At 42.5% G+C, this 21,595-nt stretch overlaps 1 protein-coding gene across 1 annotated transcript in view; it reads left to right on the top strand.

The window, feature by feature from the left end:
• Window positions 1–21,595, top strand: part of LOC129821565 (ubiquitin domain-containing protein 2) — a 79,756-nt gene that overhangs the window by 52,200 nt on the left and 5,961 nt on the right. The window lies entirely within an intron of this gene.

Genomic DNA, 21,595 nt, shown 5'->3' with positions numbered 1-21,595 from the left:
CTCTAGGTAGGTAGAGTGGTCTACAGTTTATCATGAGATACTCTACCTCAGACGAGCAAAACCTAGAGACTTCCTTAGATATCGTGCACCAGCTGCTGTTTACATGTATGCATAGGCCCCCGCCGCGTGTCTTACCAGAGGCTGCGGTTCTGTCTTGCCGATAGTGTATAACCCGCCGGCTGTATGTTCTTAATGTCGTCGTTCAGCCAGGACTCGGTGAAACATAAGATATTACAGTTTTTAATGTCCCGTTGATAGGATATACGTGCTTTTAGTTCGTCCCTTTTATTAGCTAACAGGACGGAATGCGAAGGCAGATTAGCCACTCACAAGGCACCCTGAAAAGAAAATAGCATGGTTGGTTAAGAGCCGATAAGACGGCAGCCATCCCTTCCGGCGCTATCTTCAATGTCCACGGGCTCGTTCTGAGAGCATGCGCAGAACAGCTGGCTGGCATATTCACAGTAATTTTCAACCAATGTTCAATGTTCACCATCATTCCTGTCCCTAAGAACTCTTAAGGCTTCGTGACACAATGACTGCCGTCCTGTAGCACACACTTCTGTAATCATGAAGTGCTTTGAGAGGCTGGTTATGGCACACATTAACTCCACAATCCCAGACACCCTTGACCCACTCCAATTTGCATACCGCCCCAACATATCCATAGATTACGCAATCGCAATTCTTCTCCACACTGTCCTCACCCACCTAGATAAGAATAAATAAATAATTACCGCACAAAACATTTTCTGATAATGATATATTGATACAAGTGATGCGTGCCGGCAGTTAGTCACGTAACCTCTCACTCACACTCTGAGCCATTCAGTGTTGTTGTTTATGTATGTAGCTAGTGAGATAAGCTGTAGCATTAGCAATGTCTTTCAAAAGGAGACAACTCACAAATGTGGAAATTCTGGAGTTTTTTTTAAATTCTTACAATTAGTCCGAGTATGAAAGTCAGGAATCAGATTCTGACAGTGAGGAGCTGCCCACCAACGTTGTAGTCATTGAGAACCCTGAATCTGAGGACCACTTGTCCACTGATGAAGTGCCTGGTCCCTTTTTTGAAGGTGGTGGTTGCAGACCGACAGTGGATGAAGTACAGGAGGTCTGTGGTAGCTGGAAGGCCGCCAGCTATTTCACCCCTCCTGGCCCTGCTGTTGGCTTTGAGTCCCAGTCTTGGTTGGGTCTTTGTGCCAAATGCAGGCAAGGACCTATGCATTGACTAGTCCCTGATGTTATGGAAAGATAGGCTGGCGTTCCGTCAATATATTCCCTCCAAAAGGCACAGGTTTGGGGTCAAGTTCTTTGTCATGTGTGACGTGAAGACAGGATTTGCCCAGGACATTATAGTTTACACAGGGTCCACCACTGACATCTAACATTGAGGGGCTTGGCGTGTCTGGGTCCGTGGTGATGACCACGCTGGCTCCTCATCTTGGCAAGGGACACACTTTGTATGTGAACAATTGGTACAGCAGTCCCACACTCTTCCAGCATCTGCTCTCCAACAGCACAGGAAAGGGATGCCGGCATTCGGATGCAGAGAGGGGAGGTGGAGTTCAAGAAGAACGGCTGGCAGTAAAGTGGCATGACAAACGAGACGTCCATGTCCTCTCCACTGTCCATACAGCAACCATGTCGGCCACAGGGAAGGTGGACCACCTGACAGGAGAGAGAGATTAAACCAGACTGTGTGCTTGACTATAACGTCAAAATGGGGGCAGCGGATAAGGCGGACATGATAAACAGCTTTGTGGAATGCGCTCGGAAAACTACCAAGTGGTATAAGACGATATTTTTCCATCTGATCGACACTGCTGCCCTCAATGGCCACATAGTTCAGCGCCAACTAACAGGTGAGATGATTACTGAACAAGGTATTTTTTGTAATTGGACGTACAGTTCACATACAAATCACATACAGTTCCATTATGCAATTATAGTGGCAATATCTCACCCACCTCCCCACTCCCTCATAGGTAAAGTAATTACCCACCAAAAGCCTCATGAGAGAGCTGCTGGAGGAGCACCACACCACTTGGCGTCCACCCACTGGGGACCGTCCTGCTGCAGACAACCCCCTACGCCTCACTGCACAGAATTTCCCCTGCAAAGTCCATCAAACTGCTGCTCAAGGTCGTCGCACACGGAGGGACTGCATAGTCTGCCGGTCTGGCACCGGAAGAAGGAAGCAGAGGAGGTTGACAAAGCACATGTGTTTAGCTTATGACACACCTAAGTGTTTCGCCATGCTTTGGGAAGTACCATATGCTCAAGTACTATTGAGCACATCTGCAGCAATTACTGACTGACTGACCTGACAGGGGACTTGACCGGTGATCTGCCATGATACTATGATACTGTGCCTTTAGAGGTGGGGGGTGGAAATGCAGTTGTTGTTCAGTCACTGCATGAATAGGAAATATGGGTTATGCATATTCATAAGTTGCCAGTCTTTTCTTGCTGTTTTTTTTTTCTCTCTAGTAAAACATGTTTTTGTTGTTCAACCACCACCAATACTTCAATAAAATGGATGACAATTCCATATAGTCCTGTGTGTTTTCGTCCAGTAAAACTGTTAAGGGGTGTACGTTGGCATACAAACGCTGGCCTGAATCTTCAGCACCAAAGATGTCCAGCTCCAGTTGTGGTACTGGCAAGTAATGTTCAATACTGTTGTGTCTGGTTTCTGAAAGTACAGAATAAAGAGGAATTATTAGAATACGATATAGTAAGTAACATAACACTGCTATAAAAATAACAAATTGCATCGACAAAATCACAAATATGAGTTATATAAAAGTAAGAAACAGTAACTGTTGAGCTCCACAAGGGGGCAGGGCAGAGCTATGCTAAACAGGCCAAATGAAAACATAAGGCCATGGTAGCTTCAAAAGACAACACAAGCTAATACCTCTGACGCAATTAGCATCGTTTTACAGCGCTAATAGAAGAATGTAGCTAGCTACATAAGCACGATTGAGTATCACATCATAAAGGCTATGAAATTAGTGACGTTGCCTTGCGCGTCTGCGGTTATCAATCAAATTCAAATTTATTTATAAAGCCCTTATTACATCAGCTGATGTCACAAAGTGCTGTACAGAAACCCAGCCTAAAACCCCAAACAGCAAGCAATGCAGGTGTAGAAGCACGGTGGCTAGGAAAAACTCCCTAGAAAGGCCAGAACCTAGGAAGAAACCTAGAGGAACCAGGCTATGAGGGGTGGCCAGTCCTCTTCTGGCTGTGCCGGGTGGAGATTATAACAGGACATGGCCAAGATGTTCAAAGATAACGAGCAGGGTCAAATAATAATCACAGTGGTTGTCGAGGGTGCAACAGGTGAGCACCGCAGGAGTAAATGTCAGTTGGCTTTTCATAGCCAATCATTCAGAGTATCTCTACCGCTCCTGCTGTCTCTAGAGAGTTAAAAACTGGGGCAGGCAGAACAGTTGAAACTGGAGCAGCAGCACGGCCAGGTGGACTGGGGACAGCAAGGAGTCATCAGGCCAGGTAGTCCTGAGGCATGGTCCTAGAGTTCAGGTTCTCCGAAAGAAAGAAAGAGAGAATTAGAGAGAGCATACTTAAATTCACACAGGACACCGGATAAGACAGGAGAAATTTTCCAGATATAACAGACTGACCCTAGCCCCCCGACACATAAACTACTGCAGCACAAATATTGGAGGCTGAGACAGGAGGGGTCAGGAGACACTGTGGCCCTGTCCGACAGTATCCCCGGACAGGGCCAACCAGGCATGATATAACCCCACCCACTTTGGGAATACACACATATATTATGCTCCATACATACAGTGAGCACTTACTTTTGATAGAAACTCACCCATGTCCAAAGTTATTATCACGTAGTAATGAAAACAACAATGAAGGCGACGCGAGCACCAGCCAGAAAATGTGAAAAAGTTTATGCAGGTCCTTCTCTAAATGTTTGGGGTCTTGCTGTCAAGTTGCAGTCTATAATTACTTGTAATTATGTTCCGGCACCCCGCCCATCCACTCAAGATGAAATTGTCCCGTGGCTAAATCTAGTTGATGATCTCTAATCTGATGGGCCCTAGTGCACTAAATAGGGAATAGGTTGTCATTTGAGACATGGAGTTGGGTGGGAATGAGAAGGGTCAGTGCTGCTATAGCTATAGCATAACCAGTCCATGGAGACTTCAGTGCTTTACAGTACTGTAGCAACATGCAGCCATTTGGCCTGTACAAGCTGAACACTCCATTCAATAGCTCTGAAATATCACACATTACACTTGGCAAGGGCCAGTTTTCCTGCGTCATTTCATAAGCAGCACCAATGTGTCTCTAAAGGGGATTAATGAAACTCCTCTCCTGTTCTGTCAACGCTGCTCTTGTTAAGTCAGTGGGCCTGTGTGAGAGAGAGAGAGAACACACTTTACTGTGGGCCTCGTGTGCCCCCTGAACGCTGCTCCTTTACACTCAAGTGAACATTAAAGGGGCATCTCAAAGACATGCCAGCACTGCCTCTACGTCTGATGCGTGGTGGTTATTGAGTGAGCCGGTCGTCTGGCCTTGGCCGCCGTTTTGATGGTCCAATTGTTCCCAGCCATCTGGTGTCATTGATGAGCTGTTGTAGCACTGCTTGTAATGGCTCTGGTGGGAGGCCAGACCCATCGCTCTTTAGGACGCTTTCCAGAGGGGGGGGGGGATGTATTAAAGAGAGAAGTGTGCGTTTGTTTACCAACTCGTAGAAGAAAAGAATGACATTGAGATGGCCTCAATGGCGCTGGCCATGCTCTCACAGATGCCATAATGGGACAGATACAATGTTGCATCCTCTAACTATATATTTACTATTGTTGACTAATCTCTCTCAGCCTCCTCATCTCCATCTATCTATTCTCCATATTTCTATACTGAACCAAAAATATAAAACACAACATGTAAATTGTCAGTCCCCTGTTACATGAGCTGAAATAATAGATCACAGAAGTGTTCCATACACACTAAAAGCTTATTTCTCTCAATGTGTGCACAATTTTGTTTACATCCCTGTTAGGGAGCATTTCTCCTTTGCCAAGATAATCCATCCACCTGACAAGTGTCATATCAAGAAGCTGATTAAACAACATGCTCGTTACACAAGTGCACCTTGTAATGGGGACAATTAAAGGCCCCTCTAAAATGTGCAGTTTTGTCACACAACACAATGCCACAGAAGTCTCCACTTTTGAGGGAGCGTGGAATTAGCATGCTGACGACAAGAATGTCCACCATAGCTGTTGCCAGATAATTGAATGTTCATTTCTCTACCATAAGACACCTCCAATGTCGTTTTAGAGAATTTGGCATTACGTCCAACCGGCCTCATAACCGCAGACCACGTGTAACCATGCTAGCCTAGGACCTCCACATCCGGCTTCTTCACCTGCGGGATTGTCTGAGACCAGCCACCCGGACCGCTGATGAAAATGAGTATTTCTTTCTATAATAAAGCCCTTTTGTGGGGAAAAACAAATTATGATTGACTGGGCCTGGCTCCCCCATGGTTGCGCCCCTGCCTTGTCATGTGAAATCAATAGATTAGGCCTAATTTATTTATTTCAATTGACTGATTTCCTTCTATGAACTGTAACTCAGTAAAATTGTTAATTGTTGCATGTTGCGTTTATTGTTTTTTTCAATATACAGTACATTCGGAAAGTATTCAGACCCCTTGACTTTTTCCACATTTCGTTACGTTATAGCCTTATTCTTAAATGGATTAAAGTATTATTCAACCGACACACAATACCCCATAATGACAAAGCGAAAAAGATTTTCAAAAATGTGTGTTTTTACATAAGTATTCAGACCCTTTGCTATGAGACTCAGAACTGCACTCAGGTGCATCCTGTTTCCATCATCCTTGATGTACAACTTGATTGGAGTCCACCTGCGGTAAAGTCAATTGATTGGACATGATTTGGAAAGGCACACACCTGTCTATACAAGATCCCACAGTTGACAGTGCATGTCAGAGCTCCGAGACAGGATTGTGTCGAGGCACAGATCCGACGAAGGGAACCAAAAAATGTCTTCAGCATTGAAGGTCTCCAAGAACACATTAGCCTCCATCATTCTTAGATGGAAGAAGTTTGGAACCACCAAGACTCTTCCTAGAGCTGGCCGCCCGGCCAACCTGAGCAATCAGGGGAGAAGGGCCTTGGTCAGGGAGGTGACCAAGAACCCTGCGGTCACTCTCACAGAGCTCCAGAGTTCCTCTGTGGAGATGGGAGAGTCTTCCATCAGGCCTTTATGGTAGAGTGGCCAGACGGAAGCCACTCCTCAGTAAAAGGTACATGACAGCCTGCTTGGAATTTGCCAAAAGGCACCTAAAGACTCTGACCTCTGGTCTGATGAAACCAAGATTGAACTCTTTGGCCTGAATGCCAAGCGTCATGTCTGGAGGAAACTGGGCACCATCCCTACGGTGAAGCATGGTGGTGGCAGCATGATGCTTGGGGATGTTTTTCAGCGGCAGGGACTGGGAGACTAGTCAGGATCGAGGGAAAGATGATTGGAGAAAAGTACAGAGAGGTCCTTGATGAAAATCTGCTCCAGAGCGCTAAGTACCTCAGACTGGGGGCGAAGGTTCACCTTCCTACAGGACAACTACCCTAAGCACACAGCCAAGACAACGCAGGAGTGGCTTCGGGACAAGTCTCTGAATGTCCTTGAGTGTATACTATATATGTATGTATTATATTAGGGCTGACCCCATTTTATTTGACTGGTGGAATATTTAGTCGATAGGCTGTTGTTCAGCTGAGAGCAGTCGCATATAGATTGTCATCAAGGCAAAGGGTGGCTACTTTGAAGAATCTAATTTTTTTGGTTAGTACATGATTCCATGTGTGTTATTTCATAGTTTTGTCTTCACTATTAAAATAGTAAAAATAAAGAAATACCCTGGAATTAGTAGGTGTGTCAACTTTTGACTGGTACTGTATATATTTCAAATAAATATCCAGTACAGAAATGTAATAATGGTCACCGTTGAGAATGTAATTCAACAAATAAAATGTAAAATGACTGCTGGCACTTCTATTGCCTTACTTATAATGTATGGAGAAAATATTACACTTTGTTTCCTTCCTTGTGGAATTTGCCCCAAAAGTATACAACGTTTATCATTGTTTGATTGTTTTGTGAATGTAGAACTTTTCATTTTGAATTTGCAAAGAAGGAAACTTTACTTCATGTATATTTGGGCCAGGTGATTAGAAAGTGTTCTTCACCTTCTATCTCTCCTGACCCAAAGTGATGAGTCTGTCCTCTCTGGCCAACCATGTCTTTTGATGGTGTCCGGTTTCAATTGCCAGGCTATGATCACTAATTCTGTATTTGGTTAAGTTTTTTATTTGTTTGGGGTATTTTACACTGGTTAATTATTCAGCTAAAGTGGTCTCTTTCCAATGTTTGGTAGCTCTCTTTCTCGCTCTCTTTCCCATTTAGAGAAAATTAGTGACGATGGGAGGAGGAGAAGAGGTGGTACTGTACAGTGGCCAGTGAAGAGAAACAATTTATCCCTCTAAAGGAAGGCAGTAGTAATGGGAGGACAGTAAGCATGCAGCCTCAGCGGAGGAGATGAATGGAGAGCATTAGTCTCCAGTCCCATCTCGACACACACCACACTGCCGTGTCCTTCACAATCACTTCCCTCATTCTCCCTGAGAACGCATTACATTTATATATAGGAGAGAAAAACGGTCTATTACCACATCCTGTTATGCAGCGCACACAGAACATGTCCAGGAGTAAAACAGAGAAAGATGTTTCACTTAGAAATGTCCTTGTTTTTGAAAGAAAGACACTTTTTTTGTCCATTTAAAATAACATCAGATTGATCAGAAATACAGTGTCGACATTGTTAATGTTGTAAATGACTATTGTATCTGGAAATGGCAGATTTTTAATGGTATATCTACATAGGCGTAGAGGCTCATTATCAGCAACCATCACTCCTGTGTTCCAATAGCACGTTGTGTAAGCTAATCCAAGTTTAGATCTCGTACAACCCTGTGTACTACTCTCTTCACAGAACAGCTGGCAAACTGGCTCTAATAGAAAGAGGAGTGGGAGGCCCCGGTGCACAACTGAGCAAGAGGACATGTACATTAGAGTGTTTAGTTTGAGAAACAAATGCCTCACAAGTCCTCAACTGGCAGCTTCATTAAATATTACCCACAAAACACCAGTCTCAACATCAGCAGTGAAGAGGTGACCGCGGGATGCTGGCCTTCTAGGCAGAGTTGCAAAGAAAAAGCCATATCTCTGTCCAGTGTTTGTGTTATTTTGCCCATCTTAATCTTTTCTTTTTATTGGCCAGTCTGAGATATGGCTTTTTGGTCTTCCTGTGACATCAGGTACTGTAGCGGCAGGTAGCCTAGTGGTTAGAGCGTTGGACTAGTATCCGAAAGGTTGCAAGATCGAATCCCTAAGCTGACGAGGTAAAAATCTGAATTTGTTCTTAACTGACTTGCCTAGTAAAATAAAGGTACAATTTAAATTGTCATGAAGGGCAGGTAGTTTGCATCAGGTGATGCGTTGTGCAGACCACACCACCCTCTGGAGAGCCCTGCGGTTGTGGGTGGTGCAGTTGCTGTACCAGGCGGTGATGCAGCCTCACAGGATGCTCTCAATTGTGCATCTGTAAAAGTTTGTGAGGGGTTTAGGTGACAAGCCAAATTTCTTCAGCCTCCGGAGATTGAAGAGGCGCTGTTGCACCTTCACCACACTGTCTGTGTGGGTGGACCATTTCAGTTTGTCAGTTTGTACACCGAGGAACCTTCTCCACTGCTCTCCCGTTGATGTGGATAGGGGGGTGCGCCCTCTGCTGTTTCTTTAAGTCCACAATCATCTCCTTTTGTTGATGTTGATGTTGAGTGAGAGGTTATTTTCCTGACAACACACTACCAGAGCCCTCACCTCCTCCATGTAGGCTGTCTCATCGTTGTTGGTAATCAAGCCTACTACTGTCGTCTGCAAACTTCATGATTGAGTTGGAGGTGTGCATGGGTACGCTGTCATGGGTGAACAGGGAGTACAGGAGGGGGCTGAGCACGCACCCTTGTGAGGCCCCAATGTTGAGGATCAGCGACGTGGAGGTGTTGTTTCCTACCTTCACCACCTGAGGGCGGCCCGTCAGGAAGTCCAGGACCCAATTACACAGGGTGGGGTTCAGTCCCAGGGCCTCAAGCTTATTGATGGGCTTGGAGGGTACTATGGTGTTAAATGCTGAGTTATAGTCAATGAACAGCATTCTTACATAGGTATTCATCTTGTCCAGATGGTTGTGGCCTTCAAGCTAAACTGATGTGATTTGATTGATGCCTGACAGTGAAGAGGCTGTAGTTAATCTCCATAACTGAACAGTATCATACTACACACTCTGCATAGTGAAAAGGATCGCCTTTTTTACCCAATAAATGATTTGAAAAAATTCTATATAGGTCTCTCCACACTACCTGCTGGCTGTGCGGGACTAACTGACTGCACTGCAGTGTCTGATCTAGAGAGGCTAACTGACTGGCTGACTGGGGCCAGATGGACTGTTTACTGAGCCTCGGTAAAGACAGGGAGACTGAGTAATAATGATGCTAGTGTCTCCAGAGGCCAGACATCGCTCACTCTCTCTTTATACCATTACTACCATGTTGACATAGATCAAATAAGTCTTATATCTATGAGGTGGATGGGCTTTATAGTTTTCAGCAGAGAGAAACGCTTAGCTGTTTTTAAATGATACTCAAGGTCAAATCAAGCCTTTTTCTCTAACTGGCTGGCTGGTCCGTTGTACGAAAAAAGTAACAGCGATTGAATCGTCTGTAACCAATCAGAGTATCAAAGCCAATGACACATTTTCATACCACTGCTTTACCCACGTGCGTTCTGGCTCGGGCCTAACCCATCGGTTTCTGGACTACGGGTCGGAAAGATACTCCGATCCAGACTCACTGCTGAGAAGGAACTAATGTCCATAGCCGTGGCTTAGCGTTTGGCCGGAGCAAGGAGTCTGGGTAGCAGGGCAAGTAGGTAAATGGATAGTATTTTTCTAACCTGTCTGTATCTCCATTTCAACCCCCTGGAAGACTGTAGAGTATATCAGTGACACCATTTGACTACCGTATGTTTTATCTTCACACAGTGATGCTGCAGCCCAACAACATAGGCTACAGTCCAGTCATCATCTGTTCCACAGCCCAGGCTTTCCATAATGTAAGACTCAAATCTTGAAGGTCGTGTGTACACTTGACACTCACGTACGACTTCTGCTGTCAGAATACGAAGATCGCATTGAAAAGACGGGTCTAGACGCACAAAAGTCGCCTTGGGGTCTGATTGTGTTCAGGTCTGGCTGACCACTTCAGGAGGTGGTCAGGGATGCATTGTGTTTGGATTTCTCCTCAGTCTGGACGCAGTCAGGCTACCGAAAGCGTATACAGTTGGCGACGTCATCAGCACTCCCCCCACAAGTTTCCAGAGAACTTCTGATTTGGGACCAAGAGGCACCTTTTCATTATAATGTTGGAGGAACGCAGTTGCTGGCCTCATAAATGCTAGCCAGCTAGATAATATTTAGAAAAACAATGTTTTGTTTGGCTAGAGTTATGCTAACCTGTTTGCAATCCCTTTTGCATTGCTTTCTAGCCTGCAGGCTAGATACAGATGTTAGCTGGCTAGTTAGCTACAGTAGTTAGCTACGGTTGTTAGCTACTGCCATCAGTTGTTGTGTTATTATATTCTGCCTATTCCACCGTTTGTAGAATGCAAACTCAAATAAACAAAAAAAAATGGGGATGCATACCAGCAAAGCCACTACACAACACTAAACAATACATTAATTGCACTATAACGGTGACAAGCGTCGCCCACAACCTGTTAGGGCCGACATAAAGCTGTCCCTACAGCAGAGCTTTCTTTTCAGCACCATGGAGTGAATCCTTACCACTGCTACACCTGACTATCAGTGGAGTCTTGTCTGGCAGCGAAACAGTTAATTCAGCCTCATTTACTGCCGTTTTGAAAAACATTGCTGATATGGCTGACTTGCTTAAACAAATGTGGTTTCTACTGACAATTGAGATGCACAAACTATGCTCCTGTGTAGATCAGTTGGTAGAGCATGGTGCTTGCAATGCTAGGGTTGTGGGTTTGATTTCAGTAATAGTCTGCAAAATTTCTCAAATGTAAAAAAATGCATAAGGGAACAATGAGCGGATAAAAGGCCAAGTGTAATTTCGATTAAGACATTAATGAGCGAGCAAAGACGGACGTAGTCAATATAACTATTTGTTCAGCACTTTTGAAATGTACAGGGACAGACTTACATTATTCTCCTCGTAGGATAAATAAATGGGACATATAAGCATACAATGAAAGCTCTTACAATATTTGATGATGTAATTTCTCTAAAACAGGCTATAGGCTACATAGTAGACCAAGTTATGGGGGGAAAGCGACCAAATTATTAGGGTGAGGCACATGGGTTACTAACAGCTAACTACACAACATACACTTAGTATTACTTTCTTAGCTACAGTATACATATCTCCCTGGTATATTACATCATTTATGCAGCAGCATACAATACATTTTTGGACTCAGCGTTATGCTAGCTAAGATCTTGAAAGTATGATGTTGACATGTGATTTGACGTAATTTTATCTGTGGCCAATGACCTTAAGCCTTCATGGATGGGCACTTCTAATGTAAATCTATGGCAGCACCCAAGGGGGCTTGAACTTTCTAGCTCTCCCTGTAGATTTTGCGGTGACGTAGTGTCCCCATGAGTGACGGAACACCGAGCCAATCACGGCGCAACTAGAGAAAATTGCCAACCCCTACGCTCTATATTTTCCGCTGGCTGCTCCTCCACCACAGAAAGCACCGAGCTAGGCTAAAACACCTGCATTATGGAGCTGCCTAACTCAATAAAGCAAAAAAAGAGACCATATTTGTATGCAGCTTTATTAACTCTGTTTATTTATTTTTGCATTGTTTGCAAACTGATATGTGACAAAATGCCAAAAGAACATGCAAAACAGGCAACAACACATTTCTTTTTTTAGCTGAACAGGTGGGGTTCAAAACAGGTGGGGCTCTGCCACTGCACAGCGCAGAGAACAGAGGCCGGCTGTTTGAATGTGATTTGCATCTAGAGTGGATGGTGTTGTCAGAAATCAGACGGCGTGATAAAGAAACTGCTGAAAGCTGTATTGTTGTGCTTCTGCCTGTCATTGACTGCTCGCTGAGGAGAAAGCCATGCGTCACTCAAAGCCCCCTCACTCAGCCCCTCGCACACTCCGCACACACAATCTTGAGTGACAGAACTGGGGTGCTAACTGTAACACACCCCCTCCAATCACTGCGAACACAACTCCTACAGACACTTCAACCTCCTCAAGATGGCTCTTTCCTATCAATCCTTTTCCTTTCATTCATTCTCTCTTTCTCTTTCTACCTCTCTCTCACTCATATGAAGTACTCCTTTGATAAGAGCTGTTGAGAGTAGAAAGTCAGTACGTAACCTGTTTGGGCCGCAGGGGCAGTATTGAGTAGCCGGATTAAAGGTGCCCATTTCAAACGGCCTCGTACTCAATTCTTGCTCGTACAATATGCATATTATTATTACTATTGGATAGAAAACACTCTCTAGTTTCTAAAACCATTTGAATTATATCTGTGAGTAAAACAGAACTCCTTTTGCCGCAAACTTACAGGAAGTGGAAAATCTGAAATCGATGCTCTCTTCTAGGGGGCTGCCTATTAAAGTCCTTGATATTTATTCGTTTAGATGCACTTCATACGTCTTCCACTAGATGTCGACAAGGAGTGAGAGAAGAAATGGAGTGTGTAACTTGATCTGGGCTCGAATAAATGCTCTTTGTATGACGTGTCACCAGTTTCCTGTTTTCTGGAGAGCGCGTCAAGGGACCTGGATTTGCCTTCTGATAAGCTGTCGTTATGGACGACTAATATCTCCGGCTTTGATTTTATTTGACACATGTGACAATATCATCGTAAAGTATGTTTTTTCAATATAGTTTAATCAGATTATTGAAATTTTTTCGGGAGTTTTGCCGTGTTCCGTTCTCTTTGTTTGTCGACGATGGAGAGATTCGCGCCACTTGGCAAGTGTGCTTGCTAAATCGAGAGGGAAAAAGGCCGTTCTAAATCCAAACAACGATTGTTCCCGACAAAGGACCCCTTGTACAACATTCTGATGAAAGATCAGCAAAAGTAGGACCCATTTTATGATGCTATTTCATATATCTGTCGAACGTGTTGTGCTAGTCGTTTGCGCCCAGCTTTTGGGTACTCTCTCGCTATACCTAAGCTGGATGTCGTAATGAAGTTATTTTTAGAATTCTAACACGGCGATTGCATTAAGAACTAGTGTATCTATCATTTCCTATACAACATGTATTTTTTAGTTATGTTTATGAATAGTTATTTGGTCGGAATATGTGTGTCAGAAAAAGTGTCAGAAAAATATCCAGACGTTGTGGAAAAAATATGCTACGTTAGCACAATGTATAACCACTGATTTCAGCTCTAAATATGCACATTTTCGAACAAAACATAAGTGTATGTATAACCTGATGTTATAGGACTGTCATCTGATGAAGCTTATCAAGGTTAGTCAAAAATTATATATCTTTTGCTGGTTTGTTACGATCGCTAACTTTTGCTACTGGGGAATGGCTTGTGTTTCTGGCTATTGTGGTAAGCTAATATAACGCTATATGGTGTTTTCGCTGTAAAACACATAAAAAATTGGAAATATTGGCTGGAATCACAAGATGCCTGTCTTTCATGTGCTGTACACTATGTATTTCTCAGAAATGTTTTATGATGAGTATTTAGATATTTGACGTTGGTGTCTGTAATTATTCTGGCTGCTTTCGGTGCAATTTCTGATTGTAGCTGCAATGTAAACTATGATTTATACCTGAATATGCACATTTTTCGAACAAAACATAGGTTTATTGAATAACATGTTATAAGACTGTCATCTGATGAAGTTGTTTGTTGGTCAGTTTGGTTGGTTCTTGGTTAGTTAGGTTGGCTTTGTGCATGCTACCTGTGCTGTGAAAAATGTCTGTCCTTTTTTGTATTTGGTGGTGAGCTAACATAAATATACGTGCTGTTTTCGCTGTAAAACATTTTAAAAATCGGACATGTTGGCTGGATTCACAAGATGTGTACATTTCATTTGCTGTATTGGACTTGTTAATGTGTGAAAGTTAAATATTTTAAAAAATATATATTTTGAATTTCGCGCCCTGCACTTGAAGTGGCTGTTGTCATATTGTGGCCGGCCCCGGGCTTGCAGCCAGAAGAAGTTAATGATCCTCGTCAAATCAACATGCTTGCAGAGAGTCTTATGGTGCTTCTGAAGTGCTGTTACCATTGTTTATTCTGGTGACATTATTGAGTGTGTCGTATTGTTAAGTAGCCTCTGTATGACGAGTGGTGACTAGAGTATTGACATGGTCTGTCCCAACATAAAACAATGATCAACTGAAACCCTGCTTGACACCGTTGAGTCTTTGTTATTCATTGATATTTCCTTTATTAGTCCTGTGTGCTGATGTGGACAGAAAAGTGTGTGACATAAAGAGAGACTTCCAGATAATCCCAGTTTTGATCGAGGGGATTGGGAAATAAGGTTAATACTATAATATTATGCCATTTAGCAGACACCTTTATCCAAACAGGACTGGCTTTTTATCTCTAAATGTACACTGTCTGCGAGACATCTGTCAATCACCTCACCTCCACCACACATTTGATAATTTTATCACGACAGTGCTGTTTCTCAGCCTTTGCGCTAAACCAGATTGTGTGTGTGCTATTCAAATGGGTGTGTGGAGGGTTGGGCTGTTTGTAGGGCTGGGCAATATGGCCCAAATATCATATTACTGTATCGTTCCAATTTTGACGGTATTTTATGTTTTTTGAATAATACAAGTTCTAAATTTGCTTTGAGTAGTGCGTGACCCTAGGGTGGCAAAACATACATTTTAAGGGATTTCAATGGGTCGCTCTCCATTCAGATTTTTTTATACTGTTTCAATTGAACTTCAACCCAAAATAATCTTCAGCATTTTCATAAAGTTAGAAGATAATAGTGGGCACCAATGGAGGCTGCTGAGGGGAGGACGACTCATACTAATGGCCGGAACGGAGCAAATGGAATGGCATCGAACACCTGGAAACCATGTGTTTGATGTATTGGATACCAATCCCGCTCCAGCCATTACAATGAGCTCGTCCACCCCAATAAGGTGCCACCAACCTCCTGTGTTGGGCACTTTGAATACAGCGGCTGCATTCCAAACACGTAAAAGAAACACCCTCCTCCACTTACCCTCGCCTTATGTCTTTGGGGGAATCCTCTCAGCCCTCCATTGCAAGGGAAGTTGGCAACGTAAGCCCCTCAGCCCTCGTTTGTGATCGAGTGTACAATTCCGTTCACTCCTGGGCCTGAAACGCCCCATAATTCAATTCGCGATGATTGTACATCCGCTAAGAAAAGTCAAACCAACATCAATATGAAGAAGTCAACATACAAGTCTAAGTAAAAACAAATGTAAATAAGTTAGAAATTGTGCCACTAATGCACATGACGGCACAAACACGTCTCGTGAAAGTAATGATGTTTTGCTTGGTCAGCTTTTGGAAATGTTAGCTGGCGCATACAACTCTCCCTGACATCACACTAATTTTCGATTTACCTGATATCGTCGGATGGCTAACATTCGATGTCTGCGGATGCGTTGTCTTCTAGCCAAGATATGAAATGCAATCATAATTGACTAGTGCATATAAAGCACACAACAGCTACCGGTGGTTCCATGATGACTGAAAACACGACCGTGGGACGAACGAGTGACACATTTCTGGGCAAGGGCTGTCCATTTAAAATGCATTCATTCTTCCCTTGCCCTGCAAGTGTCAACTCATCATACGTTATCAGAAGTGTCCACTTTATTTGAGGGCTGAGGGGAGAGGATGTCTTTTTATATGTTTGGAATGCAGCCAGTGTTGTTTGACATGACAACGAATGAAAATGCCAGGGAGGAGTTATTGTGACAGGGTAGGAACCACAAGTGTTGGTCAGTGTTTCCTACGGGACCCTACAATCTTGAGCTACATTGAATGTTTTCTTTTAGCTACTTCATACAGCTAACATATTCATGCTTCCTCTAATCCTCTTTGGTTTAGAAGATCATGTTGCACAAACAACATGCTGATTTAGGCCTACACCATCACTGGTATCAGGCTGTATAGCTAGCTATGTTTGCTCTGAGTCGGTAGATTTATTAGCGATTAGCATTAGCGGCTAACACGATTTAGCCACAACTTGCTAAGAAAAGACAAACTAGCTGTTTGTAGATGTAAGAAACACAAACTAATAGTGTAATTATAGAACGCTTGTGGATTTATATTAAGACGCAAAGTGGATACAGCATGGTTAATATCAGCATTGTTGCATGTGCTGCAGTAACCATGCAGACTGAACGTGGCGATGACAGGGTTGCCAGGTCTAGCTAAAATTTCTAGACCAATGACTACTCAAAACCTGCCCAAAAGGCCTGAAAGCTAGCCCAAATTAGTTTTTTTCACAGCAAGAGAGGAGTTGCCATATTTATACAATAAACCCTTTTTCCATAACGTTATCGAGCCAGTTAAGAAGCAAAATTCGGTTTTCCTCAAAAATAATAATTGTTGGGAGCTATGACATGACGTAATAACATTTTTTGAATATGTCGCAAGAGAAAATATAATTTGACCTTATTAAACTCGGCAGATCCTTTTCCATCAATGAATGTTGATTTAACTAGTTTGACTGCTATGATTAACCTTTCTAGCGCAGGCGATCCGCTAGCGGAACCCCTCGACAACATTCCGCTAAAAGGCAGCGCGGGAAATTCTTTTATTTTTTATTTTAAATATGTAACTTTCACACATTAACAAGTCCAATACAGCAAATGAAAGATAAACATCTTGTTAATCTACCCATCATGTCCGATTTCAAAAAGGCTTTACAGCGAAAGCACAACATATGATTATGTTAGTTCAGAGCCAAGTCAAAAAAAACACATAGCCATTTTTCCAGCCAAAGATAGGAGTCACAAAAAGCAGAAATATAGATAAAATGAATCACTAACCTTTGATGATCTTCATCAGATGACACTCATAGGACTTCATGTTACACAATACATGTATGTTTTGTTCGATAATGTGCATATTTATATCCAAAAATCTCAGTTTACATTGGCGCGTTACGTGCAGTAATGTTTTGATTCCAAAACATCCAGTGTTTTTGCAGATAGCCACAGAAGTCCCAGAAATACTCATAATAAACATTGATAAAAGATACAAGTGTTATTCACAGAATTAAAGATAGACTTCTCCTTAATGCAACCGCTGTGTCAGATTTCAAAAGAACTTTACGGAAAAAGCATAATCTGAGTACGGCGCTCAGAGCCCAATCCAGCCAAAGAAATATCCGCCATGTTGGCGTCAACAGAAGTTAGAAATAACATGATAAATATTCATTTACCTTTGATCTTCATCAGAATGCACTCCCAGGAATCCCAGTTCGACAATAAATGACTGATTTGTTCCATAAAGTCCATCATTTATGTCCAAATAGCCACTAGTTGTTAGCGTGTTCAGCCCAGTAATTCATTTTCATGAGCACTACGTCCAGACAAAAACTCGAAAAGTTCCGTTACAGGTCGTAGAAACATATCAAACGATGTATGGAATCAATCTTTATGATGTTTTTAACATAAATCCTCAATAATGTTCCAACCGGAGAATTACATTGTCTGTAGCAAAGCACTGGAACGAGAGCTAACTCTGTCGGGAGAACGCGTCACCAGCCTGAGACACTCTGCCAGACCCATGACTCATTCAGCCCCCATTCCCCCCTCCTTTATAGCAGAAGCCTGAAACAAGTTTCTAAAGACGGTTGACATCTAGTGGAAGCCTTAGGAAGTGCAACTTAACCCCATAGACACTGTATTCGGTAGGCCAAGCTTTGAAAAACTACAAACCTCAGATTTCCCACTTCCTGGTTAGATTTTTCTCAGGTTTTCACCTGCCATATAAGTTCTGTTATACTCACAGACATCATTCAAACAGTTTTGGAAACTTCAGAGTGTTTTTTATCCAATACTACTAATAATATGCATATATTAGCATCTGGGACAGAGTAGCAGGCAATTTACTCTGGGCACGCATTTCATGCCAAATTGAAAATGCTGCCCCCTATCCCAAACAGGTTGCATAAGGCACAAGGGGCTATGGTATATGGCAAATATACCACGGCTCAGGGCTGTTCTTAAGTATGACGCAACGCGGAGTTGAGGTGCCTTATTGCTATTATAAACTGGTTACCATGTAATTGAGCAGTAAAAAGTATGTTTTTGTCATACATATACCAGGGCTTTCAGCCAATCAGCATTCAGGTGTCGAACTAGGTTTTTTAAATTGTAAATAAATCTCTTTTGCGTATGGATAGTTTCCGACAGGATAGTTTGAGTGATTCAAGTTGGACAGAGGATCTCGAAATCTCTGCACAAGAAACACTTGGAGGAACATCAAAAAAATGTATGCTAGGCTGTTTTCTGGCAATTGTGCCCGACGTTAAGACTACACAACCTGTTATAAATGGCCCATTTGCGAGATTGACTTGTCATTTCAATAGGCACAGGCTACAGACTCAAATCTGGGTTTATGATTGCAACTATGCCATGGTTTGCTTAGATAAACCTAGGTAGCCTATAGCCCCTGATAGGCCTAAATCTCATTTCAGATAGTCTACAGTAGCCTAGGCAAATATGTAGGCGAGATTTAAACTAAACAATTTAGCAGCTTGCTTAGTTCCAATTAACAAACTAATTTATTCAACATGAATAGTGAGTCAATTTCGAGATAAGAAGTGATTGTGTTGCCCAATAGCCTGCTGGAATAGGCTACTGACGAGTGGGTCATCATTTCAATCACTGAATTAAATATTAAGCATATTCAATTCATATAGATATTATTGTCATCAACAGCCAGTGTTTAATAAAAAACATTTGTTTTACCCGTAGCCTAATCTGACTAGTTACCGTCAATCTAATATGTTCTAATCGACAATTGCTGATCGACAATTGCGATAGAGCTTTGATAACTTCCAATTTAATGAACTAAACATGCCCATTTAATAATTGCATAATAACACAAGGCTACAAAAACAATAAACGAAAGTTATGGTGCTATTTATGTAATCTGTTTGCCATCTCCCGGTAGGCTACACAAGTGGCACAAATTGATTTGCAATGACTCCAGTGATATTGTCATTTCAACATATTTATTGTATCAGTAGCCTACAATGGCATATAAATGAATAGGCTACATTATGCCCAACAGAAACAAATGTATCATTCTTCACATTTAATGTCAGTTTCATTGAAGACTTTACCCCCACCCACCTATAAAAAGAACCACGCGGGGGAATCCCTTAACTTCCCTTTCAAATTTCCCAAGAACTGAGCATGCGTTTTCTTCTTTCAGCTAAGTCTACATTAGAGTGCCGTTTAAACCACAATCGTTTTCCATTGCTTTGTCTCCATTATTTCTTGATGCACATCAGTTATAGCATGTTAATGTTTCATGGAAAGAGGGTTGGAAATAGGTTCCGTCATGACAATCTACAGTGCATTTGGAAAGTATTCAGACCCCTTGACTTTTTCCACATTTTGTTACCTTACAGCCTTATTCTAAAATGGATTAAATAAAATAAAAATGTACTCACCAATCTACACATAATACCCCATAATGACAAAGCGAAAACAGGTTTGTAGAATCTTTTTCATATGTCTTATAAATAAAAAAACAGATACCTTATTTACATAAGTATTCAAACCCTTTGCTATGAGACTTGAAATTGAGCTCAGGTGCATCCTGTTTCCATTGATCATCCTCGAGATGTTTCTACAAATTCAATTGATTGGACATGATTTGGAAAGACAGACCTGTCTTTATAAGGTCCCACAGTTGACAATGCATGTCAGAGCAAAAACCAAGCCATGAGGTCAAATGAACTGTCCATAGAGCTCCGAGACAGGATTATGTCAAGGCACAGATCTGGGAAGGGTACCAAAACATGTATGCAGCATTGAAGGTCCCCAAGAACACAGTGTGGCCTTCATCATTCTTAAAAGGAAGATGTTTGGAACAACCAAGTCTCTTCCTAGATGTGGCCGCCTGGCCAAACTGAGCAATCAGGGAACAAGGGGCCTTGGTCAAGGAGGTGACCAAGAACCCAATGGTCACTCTAACAGAGCAGAGTTTCTCTGTGGAGATGGGAAAACCTTCCAGAAGGACAACCATCTCTGCAGCACTCCACCAATCTGGCCTTTATGGTATGGTGGCCAGACGGAAGTCACTCCTCAGTAAAAGGCACGACAGCCCACTTGGAGTTTTCCAAAAGGCACCTAAAAACTCTATGAGAAACAAGATTCTCTGGTCTGATGAAACCAAGATTGAATTCTTTGGCCTGAATGCCCATCATCACATCTGGAGGAAACCTGGCACCATCCCTATGGTGAAGCATGGTGGTGGCAGCATCATGCTGTGGCGATGTTTTTCAGCGGCAGGCACTGGGAGACTAGTCAGGATTGAGGGAAGGATGAACAGAGCAAAGTACAGAGAGATCCTTGATGAAAACATGCTCCAGAGCGCTCAAGACCTCAGACTGGGGTGAAGGTTCACCTTCCAACAGGACAACACCCCTAAGCACACAGCCAAGACAATGCAGGACTGGCTTTGGGACAAGTCTCTGAATGTCCTTGAGTGGCCCAGCCAGAGCCCGGACTTGTACCCGATCGAACATCTCTGGAAAAAACAGAAAATAACTGTGCAGCGACACTCCCCATCCAACCTGACAGAGCTTGAGAGGATCTGCAGAGAAGAATGGGAGAAACTCCCCAAATACAGGTGTGCCAAGCTTGTAGCGTCATATCCAAGAAGACTCAAGGCTGTAATCGCTGCTAAAGGTGTTCAACACAGTACTTAGTAAAGGGTCTGAATACTTATGTAAATGTGATATTTCTGTTTTTTTTATATACATTAGCAACAATCTAATCTGTTTTTGCTTTGTCATTATGGGGTATTGTGTGGATTGAGAGGAGAAAAAAAAACTATTTAATCTGCACTGTAATATAAGAATATGAATATGTACTGTATTTATGAATAGTGTGTAAATAGTATTTTTGTTGTCTTTCCATTATGTAACTCTATAGAATTTATTTAGAATTTCATGTATGTCATGTTTTTCTTGTCTAGCTATATCTGTTCTGTACTTTGTTGGCTATTTGTACGTTTTGTGTGGTCCCAGGAAGAGTAGCTACTGCATCTGCATTAACTAATGGGGATCCTAAACTAAACTCTAATTTCTCTCCATTCTCCCTCTCTCCAACTCTCACTCGCCACTCTCACTTCCCGTGACAGGCCATTCACAAAGAGGAGCAGCCACAGTGTCACTACTACAGTTGAC

This window comes from Salvelinus fontinalis, chromosome 2, assembly GCF_029448725.1.
Source record: "Salvelinus fontinalis isolate EN_2023a chromosome 2, ASM2944872v1, whole genome shotgun sequence".
Lineage (NCBI taxonomy): Eukaryota > Metazoa > Chordata > Actinopteri > Salmoniformes > Salmonidae > Salvelinus > Salvelinus fontinalis.
This window is presented reverse-complemented; position numbering and strand designations above follow the sequence as displayed.